Source organism: Sapajus apella, unplaced genomic scaffold (genome assembly GCF_009761245.1).
Source record: "Sapajus apella isolate SASKATOON/1434 unplaced genomic scaffold, GSC_monkey_1.0 scaffold13, whole genome shotgun sequence".
In the NCBI taxonomy this organism is placed as follows: domain Eukaryota; kingdom Metazoa; phylum Chordata; class Mammalia; order Primates; family Cebidae; genus Sapajus; species Sapajus apella.
Window position 1 is genome coordinate 7806456 of NW_022436953.1, and position 12776 is coordinate 7819231.

The following is a 12776-nucleotide window of genomic DNA, read 5'->3' on the forward strand; positions in this document are numbered from 1 at the left end:
ACCCAGGCTGGAGTGCAATGGCGCAATCTCAGCTCACCGCAACTTCCACCTCCTGGGTTCGGGCAATTCTCCTGCCTCAGCCTCCTGAGTAGCTGGGATTACAGGCACGCGCCACCATGCCCAGCTAATGTTTTTTGTACTTTTAGTAGAGACGATGTTTCACCATGTTGACCAGGATGGCCTCGATCTCTTGACCTCATGATCCACCCGCCTCGGCCTCCCAAAGTGCTGGGATTACAGGCTTGAGCCACCGCGGCCGGCCAGTTTTTAAAAATTTTAACATCAAATACAAATCATAAGATTGAAAATTAAAATTCAATCAAATCAAAATTGTTTAAAGCAAATGTTTTTAATTTTAATAAAATCTTATTAAATATTTTTATATAAAAATTTGTAATTCTAATATTTGTTATTCATCTAGTTGCCAAATAATTGGTATCAAGCTTCATACATGCTACATCTAGATCTACATACATACACAAATGTAGGACTAATACTTTTTTTTTCTATATTGCAAAACATTCTTTGGCATCCACGTGGAGCTACTGCCAATACCACACTAACTCATGACAACCCCTGGAACCAAAATGAGTTGGAATCAACGAGAAGCAAGAATATAGTCACTTGATTGTGCTGGGAAACAATACTTAATTATTCACGAAGCAGCATTGAATGAATGAATACATTCATGCTCTCTGAAAAAAGGAGTCGACGAATTCCTGAATGTCTTTTTTTGAGGCAGAGTCTCGCTCTGCCACCCAGGCTGGAGTGCAGTGGTGCAATCTCAGCTCACTGCAACCTCCGCCTCCCAGGTTCAACCTATTCTCCTGCTTCAGTCCCCTGAGTAGCTGGGATTATAGGTGTGCACAACTACCCCCTGGCTTATTTTGTGTATTTTTAGTAGAGATGGGGTTTCACCATGTTGGCCAGGCTGGTCTCTAACTACTGACCTCAGGTGATCTGCCGGCCTTGGCCTCCAAAACTGCTGGGATTACAGGCCTGAGCCACCACACCTGGCCAATGTCTTTTATCTTATCCAAGTATTCCCACCAGTCACATCCTCCCTACACTCATTAAGTAGTTTCCATCTCTGATGTTGAAAGAGGCGCAACACACAAACCTCACGGTGTCCAAACACAGTAGCCTTTTGTTTTAAGGACATGGAGCAAATGTGAAGTCACATGGCAGATCTTTAGAGTCACGGTCATACTGGGAGAGTGTGGAGAGGTGGATCCCATTTGACAGCGGCGTGGGCCCTCTAAAGGGCCCATGGCAGGGGCACACGTTGTGGGATGGGTGGCACAATTTTTTTTTTTTTTTTAAATTGAGACAGAGTCTCACTCCGTCGCCAGGCGCCAGGCTGGAGTGCAGTGGCGCTATCTCGGCTCACTGCAACCTTTGCCACCCGGGTTCAAGCAATTCTCCTGCCTCAGCCTCCCGAGTAGCTGAGACTACAGGCGCGCACCACCCCACCCAGCTAATTTTTGTGTCTTTTAGTAGAGACTGGGTTTCACCATGTTGGCCCGGATGGTCGCGATCTCTTGACCTCGTGATCCGCCCGCCTCGGCCTCCCAAAGTGCTGGGATTACAGGTGTGAGCCACCGCGCCCAGTCGAGTGGCACTATTTTTACCGGTGGAAGGTATTTGAGTTATGGGGGACAAATCAGAACGGGTCTGCAACTCACATCTTGCCTCCTCAGAAAAAAGAATTCGATTGAGGGGCATAAAACAGAAAAAGTGACCAAGGCAGGTTTCAGAACAGGAGTGGAAGTTTATTTTAAAAGACTTTAGAACAGGAAATAAAGGAAAGTACATTTGGAAGATACCCAAGCATGCGACTTGAAGAGCAAGCCCAATGTTTAATCTTGATTCTAGGACTTTACAGGCTGGCCCCTTTCCCATGATTCTTCCTTAGGGTGGGCTGCCCACATTCATTGCCCTCTTTACCTTTGGGAATTGAGCATGCACAGTGTGTTTAGGAAGTTGTAAACATGCCCATCTGAGGCTTGCTGCCCTTTTCTGGGGAAATGCCCCTAAAAGGTCATACTCTGCCATTTTGTCTCTTAATGCATATGCCCAGAAAGTTGCTTCTCTCTGGTACCTGCATTCAATTAACACATTAGTGCAATAATTGTGGGACATCAGGGAATGACCTCTCCCAGGCTCCAGGCGCCAATCTTTCACTTTTAGAAAGGCAATGTGATAATTGCCCAACCATCACCTGACATTCCTAGTGGGAGGGGGAGAGCCCTCTCCTGCCTTGCTCATGCCTGGCTATCTGTAACACTGCAGTACATGTTTGACAAACTAGTACTTAGTGAAAAAAAAAAATAACATAGGAGAAAGAATTTATAGGAGATGACAAAAGGAAAACAGTGAAATTTATAAGAATGACAAAATACATTGCAGAGTGACAAAAAGCAAGGAATTTACTCCTTGGAAGTACTTGGTTTGTGGTGGACATAGGACTTGTGAGATGTCTTGGAGCCTTGGATGCCAGATAATTACCAGTTTTGCAGAACACTGATATCTGTGGACTCTAACATGAACTCCATTTAAAGAAGTACAAGGACAATTAATAAACAAAAACACAAGTCAATTTGCACTGTTGCCTAAATATCACCTAAAATAGCATGGTAGAAAAGCGCCAAGTACCAAGTGTGTGAAGACCATCATTCCGCATTCCACATTGAATAACATCATGAAGGTTTAAGATCCTCTTCAAAAGCTTCAAAGGTCGTCTTTATTAATTTCTCACAAAAGTAAACCTCCTCACAAAAGTATAAGCTTAAAATCACAAATCCATCAACATATTCTATTTTATATCTTCTCATTGGACTTTCCTTCAATTTCCTTGGCCTTTAGGGTTTTTCCTATTGCTTGTGTTTCCTTAGACTGCAGACAAAGAGACAACACTTTCCAAAAAAGTACATGTTCTGTGGCCTTTTTCACTGGTAAAAACCTGGCATGACAATAAAACTGCCTTTGCAAAGATTATGGCATGAAAGAAGTCCAGAATGGCTGAATCCATCTTGCTTCTAGCCTCAGAGGCTGGCTGAACTCACTCATTCCTGGGTATAGGCCAAGCTAACCATGGTAGGAATTTAGTTTATAGTTTAACTTTGAAGCAAGGATGGTAATAGTCTCTCCCTAAAACTGATCCCTTCCTTGTTTGGGGACTGAAACCACCTTTGTAAGACTAATGAAAATCCCAAGATTAGGATTATGGGAGGGACCCGAATTCTGCTAAAATGTGGGCATGGTGAAATAACCAACCATTGTTTTCTGTTACCCTGATTACTAAAATCTAGCTGTAGTTAAGCAGTAATCAGCAGTTACTATTTTCTAGTTTGTTTTCTATAATTTCTGACTGTTCAGGAGTCACAAAGTCAGATGTTACAAAATTTGTAATTGCTTCTACAGATGACATCACTATTGTCAAAACCTAAGACTGGTCTTTGAAATATCTTTCAGACTTCTGCATTCTGGTAACTGACTAACTCCACCCACACCCATGATTCATATCAAGAAACTGACTCAACCAGTGGTCCCACCCAGAATTGATTCAGCACTTGAAGACAGTTTGGACACTCCTATGATTTCATCCCCAACCAATCAGCAGCACCCAATCTCTAGCCCACTACCCACCAAATTATCCTTAAAAGTCCTAGCTTCTGAGTTCTTGTAGAGGCAGATTTGAGAATTATCTCCTGTCCTATCACTTAGCTGGTCCTGTGATAATTACACTCCTTCTCTACCGCAATATCACTGTCTCAGCAAATGGCTTTATCTGTGCAGTAGGCAAGATGAACCTATTAGATGTATAGTAAGTTTAGAAGTGGGTGTTTTGTTGTATTCTATGACAAAAATTTGAGTCAACATCAGAAAGTGAGGATGAAGTGGTGAAAATATTTGAGTTCAGATTATACTCTCAGAGGCTATGTGACATGGAGAAAAAAGCCCTCTACCTTAAAGTTCATGGTTCTTATTCTATCTCTGCCTCTTACTAGGTATGTGATAACTGGCAAAGTCACTTAACCTCTCTGAATCTTAACTTCTTTTGTAAAGTGAATCTGATATTTCCCTGTCTACCCTCACAGGGTTGTTGTGAAGATCAGATAAAATCATGTACATAAAAGGACTTTCATGTAAAATGTGCAATACAGATATGCGTTCTTGTTACATAGTTGCAAGTCATTTCCCCTTAGCTATTGAGTCTGGAAAGGAAGGTGATTTACACACACACTGAAACAATACACCCTGTCTAGGAAGGATACATGGTAACAAGACTATGTTAGGCTTTTATTTTTTTTTTCTGCTTTAATAGGTTACTATTGTGAGCTAATTCTAAGATGGAAGACTATAAATTTCTCTTAAATTATAACACACATTTGTGCTCTAGAGCAGTTCTGGGTTGGAACGTATTAGTGGTTGGTAAGATCTGCTTACTAAGTTGTGACCAATGTGTCTTTAAAATGAAAGAACAGAATAGAAAATTTCAGAATGCATCTCAATGGTAAGTGTAAATTCTGTTTTAGGTATGTGTGTGTATTTTGTTCTTGGACATTAAATAAAATACATTTTTTTTCTTTAAAAATGTCAGTAAGAGTTGCCTCAGCGCAGTAGGCAGCGCGTCAGTCTCACAAAAATGTCAGTAAGTACTTTAGGGGGACTGATAGATATATTGTATTTCATCAGATCTAAGATCATCTGACAAGGAGGAAATAATCTACCAATTAAATTACAACAGAATCCTAGAATTTTTATTTTATACCTACTGAAAGAGCTCTTTTAAGCCCAGACAGATTTTTATGATAAAATAACTCAAGCTTATTTATAAATGATTTTTATCATATCTTACTTTTGTGCAAGTATAAAAAGGAAAATAGAAGTTATGTAAATTATTCATTCAATTTTTAGAATCCAGTTCTTTTGAACAGTTTTTTAAAATCAGCATCCTAGCTATTCGTTTTCCCAATCCATTCATTCCACAGCACTGTCCTCTGTGCCAAGAACATTTAATTTCTTAATGCAGCAAGAACGTTCTATTATCTCTGGGATTTTCTTCCAAAGCCATTGACAGCTACCCTGCAAGTCCAAGCAAGAGCAATAACATCTATGTCAGGGCTGCTACACAGCCTGCTGTAATTTTAGATGTACCTCAATTTTTAGAGATTTTTAAACGTGAAGAAAATGTGAATCTTAGAATCCATGAGATAGGGCAGCAGGCTTAACTGCTACCTGATCTTTTGATCAGACTTAGGTGTCAGACCAGAGTTGAAAACCCATCTCCCCTATACAAAAGTGTATTAATCTTGAGACAATCACTTAACCTCTGCCCCCCAGTTTTCTCAGCCCTGAAATGGTACTAATAACAGTACTTAATTCTTAGAATTGTTGTAAGGATTAGAGACTTTTCAGGTATAACATTTAGGCAATACCTGGTAGGACGTGTACATACAACAGATGGGATTACCTCCTGCATGCTGTTTTATAACATTTTTATTTAACAATGTATATCCAGCATGTTTCTGCATCAGTATATATGGGTCTACTTCATCTCTTTTAATAGTTGCCTTTTAACAGTAGGTTTTTTTCCCTGTTTTTTAAAAAATGTTTCTTAAATCTTAATTTCCCCCAATATAGTGTATATTAATAGTAAAAAATCAAAGTGTATAGAAAGCTTTTAAATGACAACAGTCCCCACCTCATTTCTTCCCATCTCATTCTTTCCAACCTCAGTGCCGTTCTCTAGAAGCCACCTTCCAGCTGAAGAAACAGAGGGGACCCAATACCCTTGCAGCACCCACCTATATCATGTACCCTCCGTTTTCCACTCCCTTCCTTTCCCCTGGATGTAACCACCATCCTGAATTCTGTGTTTATTGTTCCCTGCTTTTCAATTCTACCACATATGCATGAGCCATAACTAATGTGCTGTTTCACTTTGCATGTTTTTAAAGTTAACACATTTAGAGTCACACTATATGTATTTTTGTGACTTGCTTTCCTGGCTCAATATCAATCTTTGACTCAGTATCTGGCTCAATAGGCTTGGAGGCATTTAAGTTGGTAACTATAGCTGTAGACTATTTGTTTTCATTGCTGGGTAGATGTCCATTATATGAATACACCACATGTATTTATCCATTCTTCTCTCAATGGACTTTTAATATCCTCTCATTTTTTTTTTATATTCAAGCTCCTTTTTTTTTTTTTTTTTTTTTTGAGACAAAGTGTCACTCACTCTGTTGCCCAGGCTGGAGTGCAGTGCGGTGATCTCAGCTCACTGAAACTTCAGCCTCCCGGGTTCAAGTGATTCTCCTGCCTCAGCCTCCCAAGTAGCTGGGATTACAGGCATGTGCCACCATGTCTGGCTAATTTTCGTATTTTTTAGTAGAGACAGGGTTTTACCATTTTTGCCAGGCTGGTCTCAAACTCCTTACCTCAAGTAATCCTATAACCTCAGCATCCCAAAATAAAATTATATAGCCTGGTGTAATTTTAGATAAACCTCAATTTTTGGAGGTATTTAAACATGAAGAAATGTAAATCTTAGAATCCATGAGATACGGTAGCAGTTAAGAGATCAGACTTAGGTGTCAGACCATGAATCTGCTGTGATTCTGCAAGCTGCCTAATTCATGAATCATTCATTGTTCAATTAAACTCCTTTAAATTTAATTTGGCTGAAGTTTTTATTTTAATGCATTCAATCATTTCTTTTAACACATTCAATCATCCTTCCATAAAGGCTGTTTCTCTGCTATGGACTGTCACAGAATGCTAATTTTTAAAAAAATCCTATTTATAGAATAATGGCCCTTAACTTTTAAAAAAAGTTATATCAAATATTATTTATTAAAATAACAGTGAAACTGTTAATGTGACTAATATGGTTTGGCTGTGTCCCCCACCCAAATCTCACCTTGAATTATAATGATTCCCATGTATCATGGGTGGGGCCAGGTGGAGATAATTGAATCATGGAGGCAGTTTTGCCTATCCTGTTCTTGTGGTAGTAAGTCTCACGAGATCTGATGATTCTATAAATGGGAGTTCTCCTGCACAAGCTCTCTTGCCTGCCACCATGTAAGACTGAACTTTGCTCCTCCATTGCCTTCTGCCATGATTGTGAGGCACCAGTCATGTGGAACTGTTAGTCAATTAAATCTCTTTCCTTTATAAATTACCCAGTCTTGGCTCTGTCTTTATTGGAAGTGTGAGAACAGACTAATACAGTAAACTGGTACAGGCAGAGTGGGGTGCTGCTGTAAAGATACCCAAAAGTGTGGAAGCAACTTTGGAACCAGGTAACAGGCAGAGATTGGAACAGTTTGGAGGGCTTAGAAGAAGGCAGGAAGATGTGGGAAAGTTTGGAACTTCCAAGAGACATGTTGAATGACTTTGACCAAAATGCTGATAGTGATATGTACAATCAAGTCAAGGATGTGGTTGTCTTGGATGATGATGAGGAATTTTTTTGGAAATGGAATAAAGGTGACTCTTGCTATGTTTTAGATAATGTTCAGGTGGCATTTTGCCCCTACCCTAGAGATTTGTGGAACTTTTAACTTGAGAGAGATGATTTAGGGCATCTGGCAGAAGAAATTTCTAAGCAGCAAAGCATTCAAGAGGTGACTTGGGTGCTGTTTAAACCATTCAGTTTCATTTATTCACAAAGATATTGTTTAAAACTGGAACTTATGTTTAAAAGGGAAGTAATGCATCAAAGTTCAGAAAATTTGCAGCCTGATGATGTAATAGAAAATAAAAACCTATTTTCTGAGGGGAAATTCAAGCCTGCTGCAGAAATTTGCATAGGTAATGAGGAGTCAAGTGTTATTTGCCAAGACAGTGGGAAAAATGTCTCCAGGGCATGTCAGAGGTATTCACAGCAGCCCCTCCCATCACCAGCCCATAGGCCTAGGAGGGAAAAATGGTTTTGTGGACCAGGCCCAGGGCCTGCAGCTTTGCGGAGTCTTGGGACTTGATGCCCTGCATCGTAGCTGTGGCTAAAGGGGGCCAATGTAGAGCTCAAGCCATTGCTTCAGAGGGTGCAAGCCTCAAGCTTTGGCAGCTTCCACATGGTGTTGGGGCTGAGATGCACAGAAGTTAAGGACTAAAATTTGGGAACCTCCACCTAGATTTCAGAGGAGGTATGGAAACACCTCGATGTCCAGGCAGAGGTGTGCTGCAGGGGCACAGCCCTCATGGAAAACCTCTGGTAGGGCAGTGAGGAAGGGAAATGTGGGGTCAGAGCCCCCACACAGAGTCCCCACTAGGCCACTGCCTAGTGGAGCTGTGAGAAGAGGGACACCATCCTCCAGACCACAGAATGGTAGATTCACTGACAGCTTGTACCATGTGCCTGGCAAAGCTGCAGACATTCAATGCCAGCCCATGAAAGCAGCCAGCACAGGGGCTATACCCTGCAAAGCCACAGGGGTGAAGCTGCCTAAGGCTGTGGGAGCCCACCTCTGGCATCAGCGTGACCTGGATGTGAGACATGGAGTCAAAGGAGATCATTTTGGAGCTATATGATTTGACTGCCCCATTGGATTTCGGACTTGCATGAGGCCTGTAGCTCCTTCATTTTGGCCGATTTCTCTCATTTGAAACAAGTGTATTTACCCAATGCCTGTATCCCCATTGTATTTAGAAAGTAACTAACTTGCTTTTGATTTTACAAGCTCATAGGTGGAAGGGACTTGCCTTGTCTCAGATGAGACTTTGCACTGTGGACTTTCGAATTAATACTGAAATGAGTTAAGACTTTGGGGAACCTGTTGGGAAGGCATGATTGGTTTCGAAATATAAGGACATGAGATTTGGGAGGGGCCAGTGGCAGAATGATATGGTTTGGCTGTGTCCCCACCCAAATCTCACCTTGAATTGTAATAATCCCCATGTGTCAAGGATGGGGCCAGGTAAAGCTAATTGAGACATGAGGGCAGTTCCCTCATACTGCTTTTGTGGTAGTGAATAAGCCTCACAAGATCTCACGTGCTTTTTTTTTGTTTGTTTTTTGGAGACAGTCTCACTCTGTCACCCAGGCTGGAGTGCAGTGGTGCAATCTCAGCTCACTGCAACCTCCACCTCCAGGGTTCCAGCAATTCTCCTGCCTCAGCCTCCCTGGTAGCTGGGATTGCAGGCACATACCACCACACCCAGTTAATGCTCTGATTGTTTTAAAAATGGGAGTTCCGGCCGGGCACAGTGGCTCAAGCCTGTAATCCTAGCATTTTGGGAGGCCGAGGCGGGTGGATCACGAGGTCAAGAGATCGAGACCATCCTGGTCAACACGGTGAAACCCCGTCTCTACTAAAAATACAAAACATTAGCTGGGCATGGTGGCGCGTGCCTGTAATCCCAGCTACTCAGGAGGCTGAGGCAGGAGAATTACCTGAACCCAGGAGGCGGAGGTTGCAGTGAGCCGAGATCGCGCCATTGCACTCCAGCCTGGGTAACATGAGTGAAACTCCTTCTCAAAAAAAAAAAAAAAAAAAAATGGGAGTTCCCCTGCAGAAGCTCTCTTGCTTGCCACCATGTAAGACATGACTTTGCTCCTCCATCACCTTCTGCCTTGATTGTGAGGCCTCCCCAGTTATGTGGAACTGTGAGTCAATTAAACCTCTTTCCTTTATATGTTACTCAGTCTCGGGTATGTCTCTATTAGGAGTGTGAGAACAGATTGATACAGTGACTTTCAATATTCCTAACTTATTCCATAAAAAACCTTATAAATGTTAATTTATTATACATCAGAAAGTATAATATTGTTTGTTATATTCCTGAAAAGTCACAGAAGAATGTTGTATCAAGCGTGTATACATAGGAAGTGAAGACAGATGATACTTAGAAAACTACTTCTTATCCCTAGGGTCTTGAACTCTTGATCTTTAACCAGCAGAATCCTCTCAGATTAGTCTCGTAGGTTAATTATTAAGAATTGTAGTTGTAAAAAAGTATGTATTGTTTCCTTTTAACTGTGGCCATGAACAGTGTGTCAACATACAAGGAGGAAGGTGAAGCAAAATTAATGCCATTAGAGAGGTGATTTGAGCCAAGGTTGAAGGTTACAACCCAGGAGTATAGGTTCAAGTTGCTCTGAATAGACACTCTCAGCAGCAGTTACAAGTGGATTTCCAAAGGCAAAAAAGGGCTTCAGGGAGTGGGTTGACACAAAGTTGTTTGTTAGGAATTCTCATTGGTTTACAGAAATAACATTGATTAGTAACTGGCTACACATTGTTAAGCTATAGGCTGTAGGTTACAGTGTTTGCTGTGGCATTATTAGGTTAATTTATTTAACCTAATTTAACCTTATTTAACTTGTGGCTGTAACAAGCAGTTTCAAGAGGTGAATATATAGCTCAAAGCGGGAAGTAGGGCATGACTGCTGTCTCATTTTAATGTCTCTTTGGGCCTAATAATTTTAAATGGCTCATATTTCTCAGATGAAAGTTCTTTTCTTTCCTCAAGTGTATATTCAGATGTTTACACAACCACAAGGGACTTGGAGAGGATCTATTATAATGCACACCAGTAATATAGTACAGTAATTCACTGGGAGAGTATATTTTCAATTTATTTCTTTGAGGAATTAACCTTTATTTATTGATGAGCTGGATCTTTCAAATCATTACAACGAAACATTGCATTATTCATACTAAATTAGGGGACAGGCCGTTCCAAGTAAAAGTTTTAAAATAATACCTTGATGTGAAATTGTTTTGTTTGGCCATTCAGAGGTTTCATCCGGCCAAGTTGAAATTTACAAGGTTATTTACATGAAGTCATTCATGTGCTAAAAGTTCTTCTAAAAAGTCAACTTCCTTAAAAAAAGTTAAGCAATGCTCCTATTTTAGCAAAAATGTGGTCAATTTTTAAAAATTTATATCCGTTTCTTGCCTAGTTACAGAATTAAATAAAAATATGTAGTGATCACATTTATCTAACACATTCTATGCCAAGTGCTGCCCTAAGTGCTTTCTGTATAGTAACTGATTTAATCTTGCCACAAACTCTATGTCAGAGATGTCTGAACCCGAGCGACTCCATCTTGAGTGAGGGCTAGGAAAATGAGGCTGGGACTTGCTGGGCTGCATTCTCAGAAAGTTAGGTATCCCTAGCCTCTAGATGTTTATGGTTAAGGGAACAGATTGATAATGTTTACTAAACAGACCCAGACTTGGGAATGTCCAGATATCCCAATATCTTGAGAACAAAGGGATTCCTAATTTTGCTTTAAAGATAATATTGATTCTTGCAAAACATAGTAATTATGAAAATTAATCCTTTATCACAAATCCTTGTAGCAGAGCATATCTCTCCATGATCTTTTTTTCATCCTGTGTATTTAAGGTATCTGGGGTAAACACATTCGTCCTCTTACTTTTGGGAACACCCTAGTCTGTCTATGGAGTAGCTGTTCTTTCACCACTTTATTTTCTTAATAAACTTGGTTTTGTTTTGCACTGTGGACTTGCCCTGAATTTTTTCTTGTGAAAGATCCAACAACCCTCTTTTGGGTCTGGATCAGGACCCCTTTCCTGAAACATCTATATGGGACGCATAATGTTTTTTCCATCTTATTTTACAGGTGAGGGAACTGAAGCACACTGAAGCTAGTGACTTCCCCATGTTCACAGTTAATAAGTGGTTGTTATGGGTAGAACTGTGCTCCTCCCAATTTCATACATTGATGTCCTAATCCCCAGCACCTCAGTACGTGACCTTATTTGGAAATAGGGTTGTTGCAGATGTAACTAAATTAAAATGAGTGTGAATAATGGAGTGCAAATGAAGATGAAGGCACAGATGGGATGGTGCCTCTCCACTCCAAGGGACACCAAAGATTCCCTCAAACCACCAGAAGCTGGGAGAGAGGCATGGAACAGACTTCCTCACAGTCCTCGGGAGGCAGCAACCCTGCTGATACCTTCATCTTGGCCTTGCAGCCTCTAGAACTGTGAGGTGATACACTTCTGTTGTTTAAGGCACTCTGCAGTACTTTGTTACCCTAGTCCTAGGAACTGATTACAGGGGTGGAGCCAGGATCAAAACAGGCAGGGTGCTCCAAGACTTGGTGCTTTTCACCAAATTCTCTGCTCCTCCCCTAATAGGGCTAATCAAAATAAAAACAGACATCTCCCCCCATCCCACCCCAAAAATGGCACAGGAGTTACCAGCTTTCAAATCTAGGCAAATAAAGAAATCTTTGAATAATCTTTTTCCTTATCTGTATGATGGCCCTGGAACCCCTCTTTCCTGACCCCTAAGTTAAAAGAGCTATTTGAGAGGACTCTGTGGCCAGGCCTTTATTCACAGACCCAAGACTAAATTCATTAGGTCCACCTGCTTGATTCTGGGCCTGTGCCCTTATTGTAACTGACATGTATGTTCAGTTGCTTGTTGCTTTCAGAGTCCAATTATTAATAAGAGCAAAGTCTGGTATAAAGAAAGTGATTTTTTTATTCCAAAGCTACCTTAGGGGAAGAAAAACAGGCTTCCTGCCTTAAGGGTACCATTTCCCTTCTGGGGCAGAAAACAGGGGCTTTTAAAGGGAGGACTTGGTATGAACTGCATGCTGGGGAGGGAGCGTGTGGGCGGGGGTTCGAGGTTCACTGGACTCGCTTTGGTGCTTTATCTACTGGATGGTGCCATCAAGGGCAGAAGTCCTTTGTAAAGTAGCCTTGTCTGGACATACTTTTTGATGTATATTGACTGTTATCTCTCAAGGCAATCTCCTGATGGGCCAGAGTTCTGCTCTG

General features: G+C 41.0%; 1 long non-coding RNA gene across 1 annotated transcript in view; it reads left to right on the top strand.

Moving 5' to 3' along the window:
- LOC116553900 overlaps nt 1-2739 on the top strand; it is a 20512-nt gene extending 17773 nt beyond the window's left edge. Inside the window, exon 3 of the long non-coding RNA XR_004269958.1 lies at nt 2660-2739. This is a non-coding gene — a long non-coding RNA (uncharacterized LOC116553900). The remainder of the gene's footprint in view (nt 1-2659) is intronic.
- Nucleotides 2740-12776: the final 10037 nt, after the last annotated feature.